This window comes from Amblyomma mixtum, chromosome 10 (assembly GCF_055824585.1).
Source record: "Amblyomma mixtum isolate Tamu chromosome 10, ASM5582458v1, whole genome shotgun sequence".
Taxonomy (NCBI): Eukaryota; Metazoa; Arthropoda; class Arachnida; order Ixodida; family Ixodidae; genus Amblyomma; species Amblyomma mixtum.
In genome coordinates, this window is record NC_143021.1 from 51,702,063 (window position 1) to 51,726,140 (window position 24,078).

Consider the following 24,078-nt stretch of genomic DNA (forward strand, 5'->3'; position numbering starts at 1 on the left):
CAGTGACCCCCAAAGGAGTAACGATGGAAACCGATGATCGTATGAGCGACGTGCTATACAATTACTGTATACTGAGATGTGCGGCACGCTACTTAGATGCAATGCAACATAAATATTGGTTCGCCCGATTGTTAAATACTGCTACAGACCGAACGTTCGGAACGAGCGTTGTACATTCTATTCTACAGAAAGTAGCGTCGGGCGAAATACACCATTCGTGGTTGAAATCCGCTCTTCTGTTTGTTACATTTGCAAATACGTATAAAGATCAAACTCTAACATCCAGGCACGTACCAACCAACATTCTAATTTTACAACACGCTTTCGAAAACATAATATGCGCCACGGCTCTTAACAAGAACGTGAAACAATTTCTTTTCGGAGGCAGTCACGTATCGGTGTTATCGTCGAAGTATGTTGCGCTTTTAGTAATGTAATACAACATATATTGCAGTTGCCCGGAGCTATTGTTACGCCATCCGTATCTAATCCTGACTTGGAACAAACGGTTGCAATACCAAACACAGTTGATACAGATGCTAGTAATAACGGGGGCACAACCACTATTGACGATATAGACACCTCAATAACTGGCTCTGCATACACTGCACTGTCATCGTATGCAGCTTATGAATCTGCAAAATCACAATACACAGATTCGCGTAATAAATATATGCAAACAGCGAAGACACTCAAAGAGCATGCCACTAAGTTGAAAGAAGCGAAGTCTGCGGTCGATTTGTATAACGAGAACATTAACAAACGCAATGCAATTGCTAGCGTAGCGGCTTGTTTGAAATCTAAGTGTGCAGATTTACTTAACGTTCATTCGTTCATGGACGTTGTATTCTCTCTCAGAAAATTTTTACAGACTGCCGGTAGCACTGACCGAGATGACACATGGACCCCAACGGAACATACCGTAAACGGCATTGCCATGTGTGTTATTCAAACTTTGTCTTATGCGACTGGTGCCAAACCTAAAGACATCGCAAGCGCACTGTTTATGCGAATGAAAGATTCGTCTATAGATGATCAAGTCATCACGAACATTAGTGTGAAGCACGTTAAACAATTCTTTACCGCCCTATTGGAACTGGACCAAAATTCATCCGTCGTAGATGATGAATTTGAGTTATGGAATAGACGAAATAGACAAAGAAACTACGCTGTCCACGCTAGCGGCGACCACTATAATCGTAGCCAATCGCACCTCGTGGTGGCAGAAACACTGCATGCCCGGGGTATGCACTTTTCGACGTCGCGAGGTGCGATTGAACAATTCCATCGCGCTTAATGCGCTACAAATGTGGGACGCTGCGTTGAACGATGTACTGTACTTCAATCCCGACGAACTGTTGGAGTATTGCATTCGAAAGGAATGGTCCACGTATTCGCGCAATGTGTTACACTTTATTCAGAAAGAAGACAACCACTTGTTCCCCCGATGTGGTCCAATGACCGAGTTGACGTTGATACTTCGTTGCGTCGACAGGAACAGAAGCAACGATGCTGCGTACGAAGCGCTTAGCTCGCTGGTGCAAAAGCCACGACGTACTCACCACCAGTGTCATTATTGGGTGCGAGGCGCGCTATTTCCGTTGTTTCGCGCTATCGTTAGGAACGGTGGTGACGCGCGCGTTATAGACTATTGCGACGATGAAGACAAGTCGTTCACAATATGCGTAGGAAATCGGTGGTCGTTCAGGTGCAAACGCTTCTTTTCGCGGACCGATCTCAAAGTAATTGTGTCTCCCGCAACATCTCGTTTCGATACAGTAGAGTCGCGTTACGCACACGAAGTCATGCTCGTTAACGAAGCATACACCACACTGAAGCGAAAGAACGTTGCACCAGAGACCATCGTTATGGGCACTAGCGATTCAGAATTTGACACAGCGAGTATAACGTTCCTGCGAAACAACGTATTACATGTTCCGGACGACGCAACTAGCTTGGACGAGAAACGGTTGCTGTTGGCGGATAGAGACGACAGCACCGCCACACTAACCTACAATTGTACAACTTGGCTGAACGTTCGCAGCGGCGGCTCGTCTGCTACTCGCTCAGCGAGTAAGGAACAGACAATAGCGGCCGGCATACTACAATTTAGACTCGATTTACTGAAGTGTATCCGATACGTAAAGGAAAATATTCCGTTCGTGGCGTGGATAGATCTCACCTATCCCGAGATGTCTTCGGATCGCCGGCACTTACTAGGCCTACAGCCAGTTGGATCCAGCGAATACATCAACCCGTACGCACACGAAGCGAACGCACACTTGTTCAAGGACTTTGAATTCGATTCCGTTCTAGAAACACTCGTACACGCGGTGGCAAAGGCCACGCCGCGCAAGCGTAGTGGTACGGTAGAAAGAGAAGAGAGCACAACGAAACGGAGAAGAATACAATATCTTTATTAATCAACCGAGCAACCGCCTTGTATCATGCGCGCTAGAGCTTGCGGTACCGTCTTCCATATACCCGACACGTCGAGCAGCTTATTTATGTCATTTATGTCATCGCGACGATCGGAAGCAGTAACGATTTTCGACCATCGCCTGCTACTACTGGCGTACTGCACGTCACCATCGTCGTCACCATCATCATCAGCGTCGTCGTCCTCGAGACGTCGCCGTCGCCGCCGCCTACTCCGCCTGACTACGACGTCCATACCCTCAGATTCCTCGTTCCCTTCTGAATCCCGTCGCTTAAAGTAGTCGACCGAAGTGTTTTGATCGTTGAAACGGTACGTCACGTTACCACGACCGTCATCCTCGTATTGGGTTTGCTGCGGAGGTACTGCAGCCACCGCCACTGTCGGTGCAGAAAACTGCCGAGTCAAAGCATTGTTGGCGCGGACGTCGCGACGTTGCCTTTTCTCCTGCTGCTGTTGCTGCTGCTGCCGCCGCTGCCGTTGAACATCGGACGGGACAACGTTCATCATTTTGTGTGATCATCAACTTTCGTCATGGGCATCGTATCTCTGTTGACGGCAGCTAACTCCACCGCTACTCACGAGACGATCGCAACATACGCCATGTCTGCGGGAACTTTATTCGCGATAGCCGTCGGTATAATATTGGTGTTCTCCATTACAATATCTCTGTGCGTAATTTCGTGCAGACTCCGTAAGATAGGAAATCGGATCGCTACTCTTGGCACCGCGTGAAATTTACGTACACAGTGGACATGTGCGCTCCTTGCGCTCTCGTGACCGTGCATGCCAACGATGTACCCATCATCGAAAACATGCCGTCGTTCAGACCGCTTTACGAGTGCCTGACCGGAGCAGAAAGCGAAGAGTATGCAAGACTGATCTGCTCAAAGTCCGACACTAACGTTGACGCGATGCAACTCAAACGAGAACTGGCTCTGTGCGAAATGGACTCGTCCAAACCCATGACGTTCATGAACATGCTGACTGCAGCAGCTCTTAAGATGGCAGCATTTGCCATGCCGTCCAAATATTTCCTATCGTCTTCGCACGACGAAATCTCCAACTCCTGGGAGTATTCGCTTTCGCTAACGTCCGTTCCCAAGGCACAATCTTCTTCGTGCTGCATGTTTGCTGTTCCTCCACCCTCCTCGTCGTCCGAGTACCGTCGCTGTCAACAGCAACGGCGCGTGGGCAGGCGCAGACTGCAACGTCGTAACGAAGAAGATTATTACGACGCTTATGACGAAGAAGATTATGGAGACGAAGCGTGCGAAATAGTTCTACCTGTCGACGACGTGTGCTTTGCACTCAGCGCTTACGGGCCATTGGCGTATTCCACCCTCAAAGTCGCGCTACTCGATTACTGCGTCTTTTCGCGTTACGCGAAGAATCCATTTTACGATCACACTCTACCCAATTCAATGCAAGGTCCTCTCATAGACCCGGTCGCGTACGCCACCTTGCGCATTCTGGAACCCGTCAGCTGCATGGCCGTTACGGACGCGCAAGTCAAGAATTGGTCCAGAAATTCCGACCTGAACGTGTTCGACGCCATACGACTGTACACACACAGACCCTCGCTGTTCCCGCGGACTTGGTCCTACATCGGCCCCATGCTCTGCGCGTTCGGATATCCAGCCCGAGTGTTCAGACCCGAACGCTGGTCTCGCTCCGACGTTTTGCGCATCGCCGCTTACGGGCAATGCGATGCCGACGCCGACGACTACGATTACGTAGATTGCACGCCGGACAACGTCGTGTCTAAGGTGCTTTTTGCCGATGTGCACCGCGACAGTTTCTGCCATCCAATGTCTTTATCGTCTTCTTCATTGCTGTCGGCGTCAACGTCATCGTCGTCTATAGTGGCATACGCCGCGCATCAACGCGTGTTCCCCGAGGTGATCAAATGGCTCGATTGGAAAGGCAGCACCTTCCCCAAGAGCATCACGGTCTCAGACATTCAATCCTCGGTGTACCTCATGACTCTTGCGCGAGAGTTCCACGAGCGACTGCAGAGCGTAATTCAGATAGGAGACGGAAGTGGCGGTGGAACGCTTCGGAGAAACAGTGGCAACAAGAAATTGTACGCCAAGAGACTAATGATACAATCGTCGTCAGACTTCCCAATGCTGTCGGAGTACGACGAGGACGTGTTGCGTCGCACGCAGCATCAGAACGCAAGGATTCTTGACGAAGAAGAAGTGGATGAAAGAGACGTCTACAATAGACACCATCATCAACAACAGCAGGCAACCAACAATCAGCAGTACTGCTTTTGTCTTTTTTCAACTCCTTACGTTACCAAGATTGTTGGCTCGGATTGGAAGATTCCCGACAACATGAGCGTGCAGAAGGAGAACGCTTACATCGCGCAACGCGCCTTCGATGCGATGACCATGGTTCGCAACGCAGTGAAGCGGTCCCTTCGACGCAAGGCCAAAGTCGTGCTGTCGCGCCCGAGCACCGTATGCCGCTACTACAGCTCGCCCGAGATCATCGACTACCTGACGGACGCGGACGCGTTGAGCGAGGAGTTGGCGCCGCCCGAAGAGTGCGTCTTGGCTAACATGTTCGTGATGCCCCAGTACTTTCACAACCAGCACATTGTGTGAGGATGCGCGACGAGTGCAAATAAATTATAATTTTTCCACACTGCATACACCGACCAAAAATAATATGGATTCCATCATTGACAGACTCGCAAAGACCATAGAAGCTGCGTATGGCTTCCAGATGCACACGCGTGCTACTCTGCGACGCGGAGTCGACATTAGCACGCTGGCCACGCTGCCCATAGGCTACCACGACGTCGCCGCCACTCACGACGAGAGCGTCGCGCGGCACCTCGCGGAAGAGCCGCTGTACGCCCCGTCGCAGGACCACGTTGTGGAGTGCGTGCGACGCGTGTGTAAAGAATGGATCGCGTGGCCCGCGGTGGGTGGCGACGTGAAAGAGCAGAATGATGCCGCTGTCGCCGAAAGTAAAGAGCAGAAAAGAGTTCGTCTCGCGCGTGAAACGAGCGAGCTGCGCGAGTCGCTGCTCACGGACTGCGAGCAGAACCACGGGTCTCTCGTGTACACCATATGTTTCAGAATAACGCGCCACGGCACGTACGAACTGGCGTTCCCCATACGTAACAAGCTGGCCCTCATGCTGAACAAACTGGCATTGCACGCCGAGCTCTCGAGCGCGACCGAGAAGGATGATGTTGCGATGGTAGGTAGGGTAGGAACGGATTTGGCAATCGCCGCAACGGGAATAGTTGCAATAGCGTCTATTCTATTAATATGTAGTCAATAAACATACAGCACACAAAATATGGCTGCTGCTGGTGGTGGCACAGAACCAAAGGCGATGCCGGCTCCGGGCACCGCTGGCACTGTTCCCACAATGAGTGGTGGCGGCGGCGGTATGATGGCGGCGACCGCGCGCTCATTTATCGACGACACCGACGACATAGACATGACTACGGACGTGGAATCGGGAGTGGATCCGAGCATCGTGCCAATCACGGGCACTAGCAGAGCCAGGGGAATGTACTCTATCCATGCCGCGTTTCTGCGCGTGTATCAGTACAGAGGAAAGTCCATAACGCTAGAGTCCGACATAGAAGCGATGTTGTCCATAACACCGTTCATGACCAGGTACGCCGGCTTTCTGTACAACTTTAACGACGTGCCGAACTACTTGGATGCGAACGGAGGAGGAATGATCGACAAGAAGAAGTATCACAAGCGCGAACACGTGTTTGTGCTAGAGAGTAGGACCAAGCAGTTGCTGGGCATAATCGTGTACAAGGGAATATGCGACGTGTTCATGCACTTGGTGAACAGTTCGCCCAGCGGAACGAGTTCGCAAGAGGTGCGAAAAGTCGTGGGATGGGCATTCTCGGCCATGGAAGTGGCCTCGCGATGCCTGCTCATCATGAGCAACGCAAACTACACGCCATCGGGCAAAGATACGGACCGGCTTTACGGTCGCGGAGAAATATTCGGAGCTCTGTTCTCTTTGTCCCGGTGTCTGTGGCTGTGCAAATTCTCCATAGACAAGACTAGTACCAGCATCAGATCTTACGTGGTGGACATGTGCAGGTACATCAACGCGTTCGGAACCGCGCTACTTCGCGTGCTCATCAAGCACGAGGACTCGATCCGCAGCATGCTGCTCAGCGGGTTCGACACGTATCAGAACGGAGACTTGGACCGCGTGCGAATGGCCACGCAGTACGCTCTCCTGAAATGCGTACACAACATCAACAAGATGGCCACTGGCGGAACCAAGCAGTCGATTCCCATGAGTACCGTGTGCAGTCACCGCACCATGATGGACATTCTGTTCAAGTACGACACTCTAACTCGCAGCAAATTGTTGGACGAAGGAATGCTAGACAACAGTTACCTCTCCCAAGACACCAAGATGATGCTGGCTCAATGCAAGAGCATCTACGACGTCAACAGTATCCTGGACAGACTTGCTGCGGACTGCAGGTCCACGGACTACGACATCATGTCGGGTCTCATGCCCGGCCATTGCGATACCAACTTCCCCACAATCAAGTCGGAGATGCCGTGCTCGACGGTGGTCGCCGACGGCGGCAGTTCTATGATGGGCGCCGCAGCGGGAGTCGGCAACAACGAGAATTTAATGCACAACATAGTCGATCCGGCTACCTCCACATCTTTGTACATGCACAACATGATGATATTAGATTCCCAAGACACCATACCAGTGTTCTCGTCCAACCACAATTACTTTAAACTGAAGACTATGAACGCCGAGACTGGAACCATATCGGCGCTTCCTCTCATAGTTCACGGCTTGAACGGGGAGACAAAGTCTAGAGAGGAGCGTTACTTCTACCAGCACAACGCGCACACCAAAGACATGCAGAACTTTTACGTCAAGGGCTGCAGCGTGTCCCCCAGCAACATTTCCCTCTTTATGCGATGTCTCAATTTTGAAATGATGGACTCGCACACGTTCGCGACGATCGTGGAAGCCATGAAGTCTTGCGACGGACTTCCGCGGCCGTCCGACATGACTCTGGCGTTGCTGCACAGTAGACCGTGCCTGCGAATGGCTATGAACATATTCTACCAACACTACATGTCCGAAACTCGCTCCACGAACCCGGTGATGCATTGCTGGGACAACAACTTTTTCGGCTCATTCAACAACTGGTGGATGGGCACAGACTTTATTCAGGGAACCATAGCATACAAGCACGCGCAGCTGCTGATGTCGGGCGCGCTGCTCTTTGCGTCCAACATGCCGCGCATCGTGGACGGAACCGCTGGCGCCGAGAACAACAACCAGATCACGAGAATAGTGATGGAGCAGCGCGCGTGCGGGGCCATCGTGGACCAGACCATTCGCGACATGATCGAGGACGACTCCGAAGTGACCATCCTACCAAAGTCGCTGCTCGAGTCGGACTTTCTGGCTCCTTACAAGGACAGATTCCAGGGCAGCTACTTGACGCACTGTCGGTTCCTAGATGCCGCTAGCTTCAGGTTGTTTCTGTCCAAGTGTTACTACAACATGTACGGAGACGGCATTCGATTCATGTGCCCCACCAGCGAGATCGAGTTCCTGCTGCGTCTGCTGAAGCCGAGCACAAAGCTGGACATTAGCGAGCCCAGCAAGAGAAACGCGCGAACGCTCAACGCCATCATCAGCAACGCCACTAAGGCTTCCATCGAAGCCGGTCGCAACATGTCTCGATTGTAAAATGTGGAATTGAAAATAAAGATACTTTGCGTGTGTATGTATATTGGTGCAGTGTCTGTTGTTAGCAGTGTTGTGTATAAAATTATTATTATGGCTGCCGTTCAACAACCAGATCCACATGCGGTGGGTGAATTACTCTCCATTCTCGAAGAGTACATATGGAACTCGACAAAGAACATGTACTATTTCAACGTCGTCGGATCGACCGTTGACAAAGGTCCGGTGTTTTCCGGCGGCAACGATCCTCAAGAAATGCAATCCCTGTCGAATGTGGAAAAGAAATTGTACGTGGTCGCTCAGCGCGCGTTTCCCGACTTGGTGTCAGCACAGAGCGACTGCTGCATAGAGTTGGTGCACGAGTACTCGGCCGTTCCGGTCACAGTTCGCATCGGCGGCAAGCACGCCGCCGAGGTGCTGTTCGAGCGCTACCCCACTGTTCTGTTTCCCAACCAAATCAATCTGGCCATCGTCAAGAAATTGCTGCAGGTCTCTCCCGGATATGCCCACTTCTGGGTGTACGCGCCGCTGCAGCGGATACCCGCTTGGCACCCGTCCGTTAGGTTCCCCTACGACGCGGAGCGAAATCAGTTCGCCAACGAGACGTGGCTCTGCGCCGACGCATTGCTCCATATGTGGCAGTTGTGCATGTCGTCCATCTCGGGCATCCCGAGTGGACACGTTCCTCCACTGGGAATCGGAGCCATGACCTTCATTCTGCTCAATAATTTCATGCGGGGTAACGAATACGCCAAACACACAAACATAGTGTACAATCACGTGTACTCCCGGTGTCTGTTCTTTCCACTGGGCGCACACGACAGTATCGACAAAGAATACTCTCGCAACAGATTACCGATTCTGAGCGGCGACGTCGCCGAGCTGACGAAAGTCGCGGTTGACGCTCTGCATATTGATGCTTCGGCGATGTTAATTCCAGTCGCCGACGAATTGCGATTGCCCACGTTCGCAGCCGAAGCTTTGCTTCGCTGGAAAGACGTGCCAGATGCCGACGCCGTAGTGCGACAAGTAGTGCAGATGAATTTGTTCGCATTGCACAATGCAGCTGATGTCATCACTAAGCTGCTCGAGGATAAGCAGTCGCGTGACACAACCCGAGGGTGGATAGAATTCAAGCCCTCGCCCATTATCGGGCTTCCGCGAGACGTGCTAGATGCTATCGGCGTTTGCCCTTTCACTTACCGCCCGTGCCTATATTACCACCCGCCCGTCAATTCGGTGACCAGTTACTTCGCAGCGTCCCTTTACGGCAGAGGCGGCAAAAATCCCCTTGTGAACAGCACGAGTCCCGTCTCGATCCCACTGACTTCGTCCGAGTGCCTGCGGATCCTGTACGCCTTGATTGTTCCCCCGTTGCCTTCAGTCGCGTAAAAGTCGCGTAATACAATGGGAGTCCATCAGCTATGGTCCCTCGTTCGACACGCCATTCGCGTGAAAATCATCGAAGCTTTCAAGAGGGACCTGCTCGGCATAGACACGCGCCCCGACAGAGACGAGTTTCGAGTCGACGAGGAAATCCGGATAGCCGTGCGCAAATGCGCCTTCGAGAGACCGTCGCACAGAAGACTATCGCTGCGCCACGCCGAAGGAGGAGACATCGAGCGAGTGTCGGCGGACGCGTTTGCCGCGATGCCAACCGGTAGTCTGACTGACGACGTGCACGTTTCTACCACTGTAATGTCCAACAGAGATCCGACCAGCGTACTAATAGTGGTAGACGGTAACATTTTCCTGTACAAGCATCTGCCCTTGTTACACGCGGCCAACGTGAAACTGGACGCGCTCATGTGTGGGGACCCGGCGGCCGGCAACAACAACGATGACGCTGCTGCGGACGAGTTTGGTGACGGCAGCGGCGGTAACAAGAGAATGCGCACCGAAGAAGACGAGGACGCCATGATAACGTGGTCTACCGACGGTACCGTCGTGTCCTTTGCGCCTATAGTGCGTGAACGCGTGGAAGCTGCCAACAAATTATTCACTTGCAAGTTTCGCACTGCCGGAGGAGAAGGAGATGAAGGAGGAGACGGCAGCAGCAACGTCAACGCTACTCGCTGCACGACGTACGACGAATTCTTCAACGCCGTGTTCCACTCTATACTCAGTCAAATCGAGTACGTGATCAAGAGCGGCGTGCTGGGATCTACCGCGAACGCAACCGTCAGCGTGGTGGTCGTCATGGACGGCATTCCCAACGTGTTCAAGTGGCGAGCGCAGATCAAACGAAGGAGAGGCTGCATCACGGACGCGGCGTGCGCTGCTGCAAGGAACAACGCCCCGGCCAACCCACCGCGCATGTGGGAGGCGTGCAAGCTGACGGCTTGCGGAGACTGCATGCCGCATTTCTCTAGCTACGTGAACGAAGTGTTGCTCCGAGGAGGCACTCAGTTGTCGCGATCTCTCGCAACCACGGTAGACTCGTTCACCGTCATACCACCTTCGTTTCCCGGAGAAGGAGAAGTTAAGATGATAGACGTGGTACAGTACGCCAGACTTCGCAACAGTCCAAACACTCCGTGGGACGTGGCCATCATGCTGACCGACGACTCTGACGCGCTCGTGCAAGCCGTGGGTCGACTGCACAAGTTGCGGCCACACATCAGAGACTTGTACGTGATGTACCAGCTGCAAGCGGATTACAGGCAAGCCAGCTCGGCCTCTAGCGTGCTGCTGCCGGAGGAACTGGACGGTAGAACGACGTCCCCGGTGGACCTGAGAACGGTCAAGGGACCGCACCCGCACAACGGACTGTTTCATCTGTTTGACGACGTTCTAATTCGCACACTCAACGTGTCCCAGTCGGGTTACTCTCATCCATTTCAAGTGATTGTACCTCTTCTGATGTTTGGAGGAATGGAAGTTCTGCCAAACATGGCTCCCGCTCAAGGAGAGAGACTCAACTCCCTGCGGAAGGCGATCGCTGCATGCTGCGCCATTCCGGGAGTGGAAACGTGGGAACCTATTTGCACCACCCCCACAACCACTAACACTGACGCCGCCGCTGCTGCTGGACGACAAGACGATGGAGGGCAAGAGGAGGAGCAACGGCAGCGTGACTTGGCTGAGGAACGTGCTCGGGAAGCGAGACGCCAAGGGCAGTTTCGCGCTTGCTTGGTGGCGACGCTTGAACAGTTTGTGCCCAGCGAGCGGATTACCACGCTTCAGCGCGCGAGAAAGCTGGAGAGGAGCAGAACGAGCAGAGAGCGCATTCAAGCCATGGTCGAGTCGTATCTGCGCATGTACTACTGGACGACGCTGTACGCTTGCGGAGACAAGAAGATCAGATGGTACGCCGATCCGTCGGTGTGCAATGCACTGTGCGAGTCTAGAGAACTGTTTCACGCTTGCCCACTTCCTCTGACCGTCGTTCTAGACTACCTAAAGGCCGACGTTCCCGAGGAGCGTCGCATCAACTTGTGCAGTGACATGTGCGCCGTCGTAACCACTCGCTTCGACGGCAACGCGTCTGACGTTGTCACGTGCAACAAGTTCCTAAACGCCATGTATCTATACTGCATGTTCAGCGATCATTTCGACTCTACCGATGCCACTAACGCGTTCGAGCTGAAAAGAGTCCTGGAGACGTACGACGAGTCGTGTGTGTGTTCCGTGAACAGCCGCTGCACGCACGACCCTCGAGACGTCATGACGCTTCAACACGTCGGTGCTCGCCTAGACGCCGTGTTGAACGCTGAGCAGCTACTCCGGAACATGTACATAGACTGTGTGAACAGGCTGAAGGAGATGCCCTACGACGTGCAAGGTATACTTCGTACACCAGAAGAACAACTGCAGCAGCAGCAGCAATACCACCACCAACAACAGTAATAAGAAGACACAGAAGCCAGCACGAGTTGTTGAATGAATAAAGATTCATACATTTATTGATTCTCTTTCGCGAATGTCTTGTCGTAGAGTTCGCGAGCGAGATTGAGACGGTCCCTGAGACGTCTCAGCTCGTTCGAGTCGATGCCGTTGGTCCTGTTCAGTACCATGGCTCTAATGCGATCACTTAATTCGTTGTAACTTTTCCTAAACGCTGTCCTATTTGTGAGGTCGTTAAGTCCCGCATATTCGTCGTCTTTAGCATCAGCAACAACGGCATCATCAACTTCTTCTTCGTTGTTGTTGCTGTTGCTATAGTGTGGTTCACTATTTGAATCGTATTCTTTGTAAGAAGAAGCAGTAGTATTAGTAGTATCAGTAGTAGATGATTCAGTAGTATCATCAGAAATATTGGTAGGAGCTGAAGAAGAATCTGAATAATAATCTTCCGCAGCGGAGGCTTTAGAGTGGGTAGTAGCGACATGGTCTACTTCTCGATGATCACTTTCTTCGTACACATCGTACACGTGAGCGTCCATCGCCTTACGAACCACGTCCTTACCCAGCTCGATCCACGGACTGAGATACGAGTCGCCGTCTAAACATGCGAAGGCGTTCTTCATGTGCGCGGAGATTAGATCGGTGAGGTTCCTATCCATCGCTAGAAACGCTTGACACAACGAGGAGAAATCTACAGTGAGTAGCATGGTGCGCTTTTCACTGACGTACGCGATCGCCGATGGGAGTACGGGGTACGCCATGTACGACGCGGCTCGCCACGCTGAGGTGATTTCGTTGTCATCGGGATGGTCGAAAGTGCACACTTTAGTCGCGATGCGGGAATTGTGTCCTTCCATGATAGCGATCGTCTCACTTGTGCCGATTCGGTGCCACAGCGAAATCACGCGTCCGTCGGTTCGACTGGTCAGCCTGTACACCATTCGCGCCTTGGTGAATTCGCCGATCCCGCCCATCGTCTGGGAGTAGTACGGCGCGGACGGATTCAAGACCGTGGTGTGCTTGTACACTACTGACGTAGAGTTGTGCGCGTCTCGCGCGTAAACGTGCATGTCGTACCTAACGATGCGATTGTCCATTCGGAAAGTCGTGCTGCTCACGGTGTTCACTTTCGCACAATTTAGGTACTCGGAATTTCTCTTCAACATTAATTTCAGCAAGCTCGTCGCGTGGCGAACGCTACCCACGTAAATGTCTCGGGCGTACATTTCGTCCGCGGTCTTGTGCACTATGCGGTCGATGTCGTGCTCTTCCGCCTTATCGAACCGACCGCAGTAGTCCTTGGAGAAGCCGCATCTGTTTATGAAAGCTTCTACGGTCGTAACGTCGTTTTCGCCTCCCAGCCCGTACTTGGAAGTAAGATAGGCCGAATATAGCGCGGGACGTGCCAGGAACGACATAAATTTAGGAGTAGCATTTCTCAGAGCACACGCCAACGTCAAGTATTGAGATTTCTTGAATATTGCGTGAGTCTGCCTAGTCCACGGCGAGCCAGGCGCGATAGGGATCGTGTCTTCGAGAGCGTTTCCCGCCAGCAAAGTGTTGTCGAACAACTGACACGCTTTGATTACGAGATCACGATTGGCCACGATCTTGGAGACGTCCGACACCGAGTGTGCTACTGCGGTGGGGTACTCGTTCCACACTCCGCGCCAGAACCACGATTCGTCCGGTTCGAAATCGTCCATACCGTCGGAGTAGGCGAGTCGCGCGTCCAGCTCTGCATTGTCTCCGACGAAATGGTCAAAGGGTCCGTTCTGGAGGGTAGCGAATATATATAAAGTGGCCAAGTAGGATGCTCGGTACGAAAGTAGAGTAGTCATTCTAATTCTACTTGCTTCTTCTTCTTATCGATACATACATATATACACATCTGTTCGTTGTTTAAAATAATGATGGCAACTGCAACCTACGTGAACACGCCGCAGTGGGACTGCGCCCGAGAAAGTTTGCCGTGCACGAACGACGGCGACTGCTCGCCGCAGCGCTGCAACGGCGGAGGAGACAACAGTAAGCGCTGGACGTGCTTCGACTACGGCGGCGGTATCCGTCGTTGCGCTAAAGTGTTAGACGGGAGTAAGACCGACGGAAGGAAAAAGTGCGACGCGAACGAAATGACCGTGTTTCGCATCATGCGCAAGGGTGGCACGCTGGAATTGTTTTGCACGCCCAAGCACAAGATAACGAGTAGTCCATACTTCCTTCCTCGCATGTACGAGATCGACAAAAGCACGGGAACCAAACGCTGCAAGGACGAGAACGACGTTCTGCGGATCGAGATGCCGCACAGCTCGTCACACACTCCGGTGTATTACTTTACGTGTTTCCGCGGCCAGAGACCGAATACGGGGGCATTCGCCACTAGCAACAGCGGACATCGCTTGTTTGATCAACTCATGGCACTTACTCCCCACTACAACAACATATTCCCAATGAGACAAGTCAAGACAATAAGGTTCTAAACTCGTTTCACGTACCCCAACTTCAGAGGAGCGACGATGTACGCGTGTGTAAAGTTAGAAACTTGTGACGAAACCAGTCCAGGTTTCGACAGAACGACCGTCTTCTTTCATAATTGCCTGTGTTTCTGCTTACCTTTCTATCCAAGCCCAGTTCGTCAATATTGATGCCCATTGTTCAAACTGCCTTCCGGTCACATCTGGCGTGCCGCAAGAAAGTGTGCTTGGACCATTATTGTTTTTGGTCTACATCAATGACATTGTGGATGTAATTAGTGAACCAGTGCAAATCAGGCTTTTTGCCAATGATTGTGTTTTGTTTTATGAAATCAGATCCTACGAAGACCAAGTCATCCTTAATTCTAACCTTCACAACATTCAGTCATGGTGCAGTCGATGGGAGATGAAGCTTAACAATGACAAAACAGTCTTTATGAAAGTGACCAATATACAAAGTAAAAGTAGCCTATGATTTCCGTATGCCCTTCAACAAATCATCCGCTTGAGGAAGTTAATGAATACAAATACTGAGGTTTTACTATAACAAATAATCTTAGCTGGAATATACATAAGAGCAACATGTGTACGTATCCTTTCGGAAACTTTGCTTTCTTTTGGCATAGATAAAAATGTGCCCGTTCTAGTTCAAAGCTTCTAGCCTACACATTCATCATCAGGCCGAGACTTGAGTACGCATGCACCTTTTGGGACCCTTACAAACATTGAGGTACTGGAAATGATCCAGCGAAAATCTGTTTAGATTCATCTTTAATAAATATCGTTCTACTGACTCTCCAACTACTCTCATGGCCAAAACAACATACAGACTTTGCAAACACGAAGAAAAATTCAACGATTTAAATTTCTTTTCCTACTCAAGAATAACAAACTCTCCATGAGCCCTGATTTATTTATTGAACCGATCACAACGCAACTAACACGACATCGTCACGTGTACTTACTAACACTGTACAGTGCTAGAATCAGTGCTTTTAGATACTCATTTTTTCCTCGTGCAATAACTCAATGGAATGAACTCCCGCCAGAGGTTGTAAACAGCATCGATGCCATTAGCAAAATTGCTTATTGATAACTGCTGAATTGTTTTTTCTTGTTCTTTACTATGTTCTATTACTGATATGTTAGTTTTCTGCTATGTTATTTGCCACGCTTCTTTTTATGTACTTTTGCCCCTCCAGCTTTGACCCACCCTACGGTCTGCAGTATTCTATAAATAAAAATAAAATAAAATAGTCTTGTACATTCCCACATTTCACGTTGTTTTGAATACAGAGGACACTTCCTTTGTGAGCAAGGAAAAGGAAAAAAAATGCTTTTATCCGATTCCTAAAAAATGTTTTTTAAGTTTGTTACCTACCTGTGAATAGAATTTTTATTTTTTTTTTCAAACCGCTGTTTCAACCGCAGTTCCTGACATGAAGGCCTGTGTAAGGAGATAGCGCCACCCAGCGTCGTTTGTGAGGAGAAGACGAAAAAGCACGAGGAGCGCGTGCGGAGGGGTACGCCGCGACAGGTGGAAGAGGATTACGTGGCAGAGAAGAGAAGAGCGCGGTCGGCGACGGACGTGGACGAGTTCTGCTGGCTCCCCGAGTTCCGGGCTTGGGCCTTAGCCGCAGACGTCCGGGCCACCAGACCCGGACATCCTTCGTCGAGAGCCTCAACCACCAGGCCCAGGCGCCACTCTTCTCCGTCCATCCGTCAGCTGCTCCACACAGGCCGCCTCTGGTGCCTACGTGGCGTACCCGGGCTACCAGACCTGGGAACCGTGCTGGGAGCCCACAGAAGCTGACGCTGCGGTAGCGTTGAAGGCCAACGGGGGAATCGCCGGCAACAGTACATCGACACTAGAACGCCCAGAGATTGCCTGACTGCCCGACACCCAGCCAGTCCTCCCCGCTCGATGCTCGTATGAGAGACAAGTAGTGTGCCTTTCCTTTTTGACTTTATTTTTCCTGTATTTTTCGCAAGGATTTTGTTCTGTTCCCTCGTGTGTTTTTTCCGTGTGTTTTTGCGTTGCTCTCTTGTTCCTTTCCTTTTTCCAAGCCCGTACCGAGATTAGTTTCCTTTCCTATAAAAGCCGCCTCGTTTATTGCTTATACCTTTGTGTTTGTGTAAAATACAACCTGCAATCTCACACAATCCTCACAAATTTGGCGTCCGCTACGACAGGACGAGATCGGGTTTTATTTTTTTGCCTGTTGTGTTAATGTAGGAACAGTATCAGCGCTTCAGAGTTGGTTGCTTAAGGCGAGCGCATGGGCTTGTGCTGCGCGGAGTTGCGAGCGTGGGTGGAGGACGAGCTTCGTAAGGCACGGGAAGAGACAGCCGCTGAGCGTGAAGCTGCGAAGCAGAAATTGGAGTTAGAGCGAGAAGCTACGAAGCAGAAATTGGAGTTAGAGCGAGAAGCTACGAAGCAGAGATTGGAGTTAGAGGCACGGAATTTAGAGACGGGGCGTGAGGCTGCGAAGGAACGTTTGGAGTTAGAGGCGCGGAACTTGCAGCTACAAATAAGGCTCATGGAGGGTGGCGCAAATCCTCCAAGTGACCGTGAAGAGCGTAGCGTCGCACCGGCCAGCTCCATTAACCCGCACGCATTCATACCACAGTATAATGAAGCGCGGGATGACCTCGAAGCCTATTTAAAGAGGTTTGAGCATGTGACCACGGGGCATGGTTGGCCAAAAGAAAAGTGGGCAACGGCGTTGAGCTTGTGCCTTGGAGGCGAAGCACTTAGGGTCTTCGGTCGGCTCTCGCCTGATGATTCCGTGGACTATGACAAAGCGAAGCTTGCCTTGCTTCCGATGTTTAGTTTTACCGCGGAAGGGTACCGGGAAAAGTTTCGCCAGAGCAAGCCCCAGGATGGCGAAACGGCCTCGAAATATGCTGTCAGGTTGTTTAGCTTCTTTGGCCGTTGGGTCGAGATGCGGGGAGAAGGCCGCGCTTTTGAGGTGGTTCGCGAAATGGTCGCGAGCCAGCAATTCCTGAACAACTCTCATTCCCGTTTAGCCCTTTTCTTACGTGAGCGGGAGAGCAAGACAGTTTGCAAGCTGGCGGAGGCTGCCGATCATTTTCTCGAAGCACAGCGCAAAATAACTTGTTCTTTAAAGAGCAGGGGGAGCATACGTTAAATAAGGCCAAGGACGAGGTTTCCGGTTCACAATCCCGCCTTCGGTGTTTTCTTTGCGAGAAGATTGGGCACAAGGCGTCGGATTGTCGGACGAAGCCGAAGCAATTGTATTGCACCTGGTGTCGCGAGGTAGGACATGATGCCCAGTCATGCAGAGCTAAGAGACCAGGAGACCGTGAGGAGTCCGCCTGTTGCATGACACCTCAATATTCACGTCCCAATAACCCTGCAGAGGTAACGCGCATAGAGGGCCAGTTGGGAGAGATGATGGTCTGCCCTTCCAACCCGGCACGGTGAGGTGTTCGGCCAGCCTGGTTCGGTATTACGGGATACGGGCAGCACCGGCATTGTTGTGCGTGAGTCCCTCGTATTCGAGATGGTTCTAACCGTAAGTTAGTTTTGCACATTTCTTTTGCATGCAGTATGCTTAGTTAGGAACGGAGATTAACAGATAATTTCATTTCAGGGAACAATTTTGATGATTCCTCCATAACATTAGATCCACGAAAGGTTTGGGCATATGCAAAGCAGCAAAATGCAAAGCAGCAATATGAAAAAGCAGCAATATGAAAAAGCAGAAATATGCAAAAGCAGCAATATGCAAATGCAGGAATATTCACAGCAGCAGAAGGCCGCCACGGCCGCCTTTTGGATCCCAGCGAGTGCAAAATGGTGATTCATCAGTCAGAAAAACTTACATTATGCTGTTTTTCTGTTTTACAGTGCTGATGGTCCTGTGCGAAGTCCAAGAGTTGTTGGCGCTGTCGCTTGGTGAGGAACCGCTTTTTCACTGCGGCACAGTTCGAAATCCCAGCTCTGCTTTCAAACGGCGACGTAGTGTGCAAGTAGAGACTTCTAGTGACAACTCATCGCAGATCTCTTTAGCGTTCAAGAAAGGGTCCACGAAAGCTGCGGCAACAATCAGTATGTCGTACTCGTGCTTCGCAATTGTTGTTCTGCCGGACCGCTTCGCATGCGCAAGTGTTCCGTCATCTCAGAAGGCACGGATAATTCCGCTCAACGTTAGACATAACTTCACCAGCGAAAGAACGAGACACGAGGAGAAGAAGAACACAGGACAACGCTGGACTAGAAACTCGGGGAGGAAAGCCAAATTTAGGGCCTGCGGAACTCTTACACAGTCCATGTACGTAGCGGTGTCATTCCGCTAGGAGGCTCTCGTTCTTATCCTCTCCTTTCTTGGTAGCTGCCGTCTCAGAACATCAGTACCACTCGGTGAGCTGACCCACCAAACGACGGTGTTCCTCTCCAGTCTCCTGGCTCCAGTCTCCAGTCTCCAGTCTCCAGTCTCCAGTCTCCAGTCTCCAGTCTCCTGTCTCCTGTCTCCTGTCTCCTGTCGCCTGTCGCCTGTCGCCTGTCGCCTGTCTCCTGTCTCCTGTCTCCTGTCTCCTGTCTCCTGTCGCCTGTCTCCTGTCGCCTGTCGCCTGTCTCCTGTCTCCTGTCTCCTGTCTCCTGTCTCCTGTCGCCTGTCGCCTGTCGCCTGTCGCCTGTCGCCTGTCGCCTGTCGCCTGTCGCCTGTCTCCTGTCGCCTGTCTCCTGTCTCCTGTCTCCTGTCGCCTGTCGCCTGTCGCCTGTCGCCTGTCTCCTGTCTCCTGTCGCCTGTCGCCTGTCGCCTGTCTCCTGTCTCCTGTCTCCTGGAGACAAACCAGCATGCCAGCATGATGCGCTGTGGCCTTTTTTTATTTGAAAACAGAAATGAATACAAGCAAACTATGTACAATGGTACTGGACCCATAGCCAAAGCTAGTGTCGGGTCCAACACAATAATAAATTGCAAAATGCAGCAGGTGGAGAGAACACTTCTCACATAAATAATTTCAAAATATTAAAATCACAACATACATAGCTAATATATACATTTGTTATCATGCATACATTGTTTGTACGGAATAACCTGAAATATTAACAATTTTACAGTCATTTGGGTACAGAATTTACAGCTCAACCGGCGGAAACTTACAGATTCAGCAAAAATATTTTAAGAGATTGTGATAATTAATTTTTAATTTAACATCATTAGGGTTGTGATTCCATATTTGTGCACAGTTGAATTCAATCAACCTTTTCCTGTAGGTATTCTGGCATATTGGCGGGTAAAATGATTTCCACTTGCAGCTCTGTATCCCTTTTAGAAGTTATAAAGATACTGTGATGAAACGGGTCATTGAATTGCAGTATTTTATGAATTGTCTGTGCTGTTTTTAACGAGTAGATGTACAATCTGTAAAGATAAAATATGTGCCGGCTGAAATAGTGGTCTGCTGGGGCAAATGTAGTTTGAGTATGTGATAATTTGTAGCGCCCGGCGACGCTATAACGCGCTAGCGCTGAGATCGGCGTTCCCGCGCTAGAGGAAAATAAAGATGGACAGCGCGTGCTGGGCGCGCACGCCCGGCACGGGCAGTTCGGAACTTGAAGCCTCCCACGCTGGTCGTCTCTCTCTGGTGCTCCGCTGCGACCCCGCAAATCCTCAACAGTGGTGACCTGGCGAACCGTCCCTTCTACCCAGCGGCGTCCTAGCATGGCGTACTGGCAGCACCCAAGTTTCGACCGCAGCTCCCGGCGTTCCGGCCTGCAGGCGTCGGCGGGTGGTTCGCCCAACTGGAGGCTGCGATGTACCTGAACGGCATCACCATCCAGCCGTTTAAACACGCAGTCCTTTGCGACATCCTCCCGCCCGACCTCCTGCTTCGGCTCACCTACTCGGCCTTCGGCTGCCGGCCATACGATGAGCTGCGTGCGGCCGTCTTGGCGGACTTCGGCGCCTACTACGTTCCGCCGCCGCTCTACGACGCAGCGGACCCGTTTTCGCCGCCGCCAGCCTCTGGCCCTGCACCGGCCTCGCTCGCGCCCACGCAGCCTTCATCAGAAGCCGGCCCGCCTCAGCAGCCCCTCGCCGCCACTCCAGTCCAGCGCCTCCGGCCCGGCTTCTTTAGCACCGACCGCACCAGACGCTACCGCATCGCTTCCGGCAACACATCCTGCAACCCCGGTTTCGCTAGAAGCACTGTGCGACGACTCCACGGCCCGAAGTCCGCAGTCATTCCCTCAGCAGCTCGTTGAGGTACCTGTCCCACCGCGGTTTGCCACATCAGCGAACTCAGCGACAGATGCGCCTCGCGCCACCCTGTTCAGTGCCTCCGGCCATACCGCCTCCACTAAGGACGATACAGCATCTACGGCACAGCCCGGTGAGAACTTCTCTTATCTGCAATGGTGCCGCCCTCAGTCGAGCTCTTCCTCGACGAGTGCCCCACTCCGCCAACGCCTGTACCCTACTGCGTAGCATCGCTGCCAGCCGAACGCTCAGCTTCCGCCTCATCGTTCATTCCCCTAAAGTTGTCAGTCACTGACCTGAGCGATCGTGCTACAGGCGAGGTGAGTTTGCCGCCACCGCAGCATATGCCACATACCAGCCCCACTACCTCGGCGGCCACACCGCCTGCCCAAGAGGCCCCACCCCAAGCCCTCATTACGGTCAAACGCTTCTCGGAGTCTGACCCTGGCAGCTCGACACCGCCGCAGCAAGCGTCTGCTTTTGGTGCCTGACTTGAACCACCTTCGGCACCGAATGGTCGAGCTACCCACACCGAGTAGTGAGGCAGTTGTCCATCCAAAAGCTGTGTCTCTTTCTGTCAGCCAGCCGTCTGACATAGCAGTCTCAGCTATACGGCTGCAGTCACCCACAGCCGACCATGCCCACCCCCGAATCGGCACTGGCCAGTCGCTCCGGACTGTCACTCCCGCTTTGCCCAAGCACCTGGAATTGAGCCCAGCAACTTCCTCCCGCATCGTCCCAGCTGTCAGCGTTGTGTCGACGGTCACACCACAGCTGCTGTCAGTCCATGGAGCCGTTTCATCCGCTCCTGTGCTTGTGATCGTGTACTCGGCGCGTCAGATTCCCATCGGCATCAGCTGCAACGTTCCGCCACTGATGATACTTGCGCCAGCGGGCAGCACTACAGGCGGTGAAGGCCCAATCATGGCCTCCCCTGCCCCCATGTCCATTGTCAGCTCGGCACCCTGCATCATTCGCCCATTGCGCAGAAGCCAGGCCCGTCCACCTGAGCCTGCGCACTTCACCCGACAGCTCTTCCCGGCCCCTGACATGAACTTACTGGACCCTCATACTCTCCTTTCTTTTACCGAGCGCACATCTCGACGTTCCGTCTAGGCGGGGGGCCCTGTAGCGCCCGGCGACGCTATAACGCGCTGGCGCTGAGATCGGCGTTCTCGCGCTAGAGGAAAATAAATATGGACAGCGCGTGCTGGGCGCGCACGCCCGGCACGGGCAGTTCGGAACTTGAAGCCTCCCACGCTGGTCGTCTCTCTCTGGTGCTCCGCTGCGACCCCAAAAATCCTCAACAAATTTTTAGAGCCCTCTTTTGTAATCTTACTACGGGTTCAAGATATGTTGGGCACGTGTTGCCCCAAGATTCTCTGCAGTAATTTAACTGTGTATAAAATACAAATATAGTATACGGAGAACAGAGAATTCAAAACATTCTCCCGCTTTCAGGAGAATATGGCATCCAAACGCAAGTTTTTAACAAACTTGTTTTGTGTGATTTATCCAGTGCATATAAGAATCAAAATGCACCATATGTATTGCCAACCTGCTTAAGCCTATGGGATAACTGATGAATGTAGGGTATTACCGCATACTTCGTTCTATCTTTACCGGAATTTTCCTGTGCTTCATGTCTATCAAACAACTTTATCTTCTTCGGGACCTTGTTGCTAGCAAGCGCTATCACATCTTTGTGGAAGCCGAAGCTGCTGCCTAAAGTATAAATACATGATTTATTAAGTGCGCATCCTAAACAAGACACTGCTATGCCGCATTTAACTATTTTCGAATGCCCAGACTGATAATTTAGCAAAGGCTTTTCCGACCGCTGTAGGAAGGACGAACAAACATGATTCACCTTTTTCTCCAATCTAATATCTAAGAATTGCAGCTGATTATCTTCCGGTAATTCATTCTGGTATTCATTTAGATGGCATTTCGGACCATTACGTAATAACAGGACGCATTGCTGGTTCTTTTAACGCAAAGAAAACGACTGTTCAACAAATCAGACGTTACAACAGAGCTAACTATGAAAAAATACATTCCGAATTATAAATTTTTTCCGCCAAGTTCATTAATCAATGTTTATTGCGCACTGTTCAGCAAAACTGAGATTTATTCAAGGGTACTTTTAACAAACTTATCGAAGACCTCGTTCCTCTATTGACATTTAGATGTAGCAGCAGTGCACCATGGTTTACTCAGAAGTTGCGACGTGCGAATAACAAGAAAAAACGATTTTGCCGGCAGGCAGTGAAAAATGGTGTTCTAAGCGCGTTCTAAGTGTTCTAAGGCCAGGGCCAGGCCACTTTCCAAGTGCAAGTCTCTTGCACAAAGTGCTTGGTGCGCCCCCTCACCAAAGACTGCTCTTGTACCAATTTAGGTTTGGTCATCCTCGGGCTCGAAAGCCCTCCCATCGAGCGTGGCGGACTGGCGAACTACTGCCACCCCGATGGTCGTGTGTGGGTCCAACCCACGAACTTCGGAAAGGCGGGGTCGTTACGCCCCGTGGTGCACCTCTGTGATGTGCACCTCTGCCAGACGCCGAAGCGCCCTCGACTTCGGGTAATCCCTTCGCGCCGCACTGCAAGCGGGAGCCCGATTCTACCAACTTTTATTAAGCGTCTTGGATTTGACGCCGGCCCTGCAAGCAGGACCTACCGCGTACGTACCCGCAGTGCGAGTGTGGGCTTCATCCCACACCCGTCCGGTCTCACGACGGTACTACTCACAGACTCTCAAGGGACGCAAGCGCCAGTTCTGCTTTCGCTTTGCCCTCGCTCTCTTAGCCTACTGAGACGCCCGAAGGCCTCAGCGTTTCCCAGAGATGGCCCTGGTTTCTCGGAGGGGGAACGAGGGCAGACCCCAGCAGCGCTCCCGAGTGGTCTTTGGACACGGGTTACACAGGGATGCCCCTACCCCTGATGATTTTAGTCAGCGGGGATTTCCCTGCAGCGAATCTGCTGGAGACTTATCCACAGCAGCCTATCCCTAGACTGCCGCAGCGTATGAACTCTCTCGCTTTAAGTCCTGGTATAGGATCACCACAGACCCTTCCCAGGATCAAAGTCCTGGGATGCATTAGCATCGCCTCCTATTTCACTGGATTACAGGAGTACGCAACTACTCCCAGCGTTTTGCCTCAGGACTTTCATCGCTAGGTAACAGGAGGACGCTATCCCTCCCAGTGTTAGCCGGCCTGGGAGCAACCCTAGTACACCACAGCCCCAATCACAGCTTTTCAACTGCGGCCAGGTAGCCAACCCTCCGGTTGACAGCCGACAGCAAGCGGTGGTGCTGTGATAGACACAGCACCCCAGTTAATCCAGCCCTGACACGAGGCTGC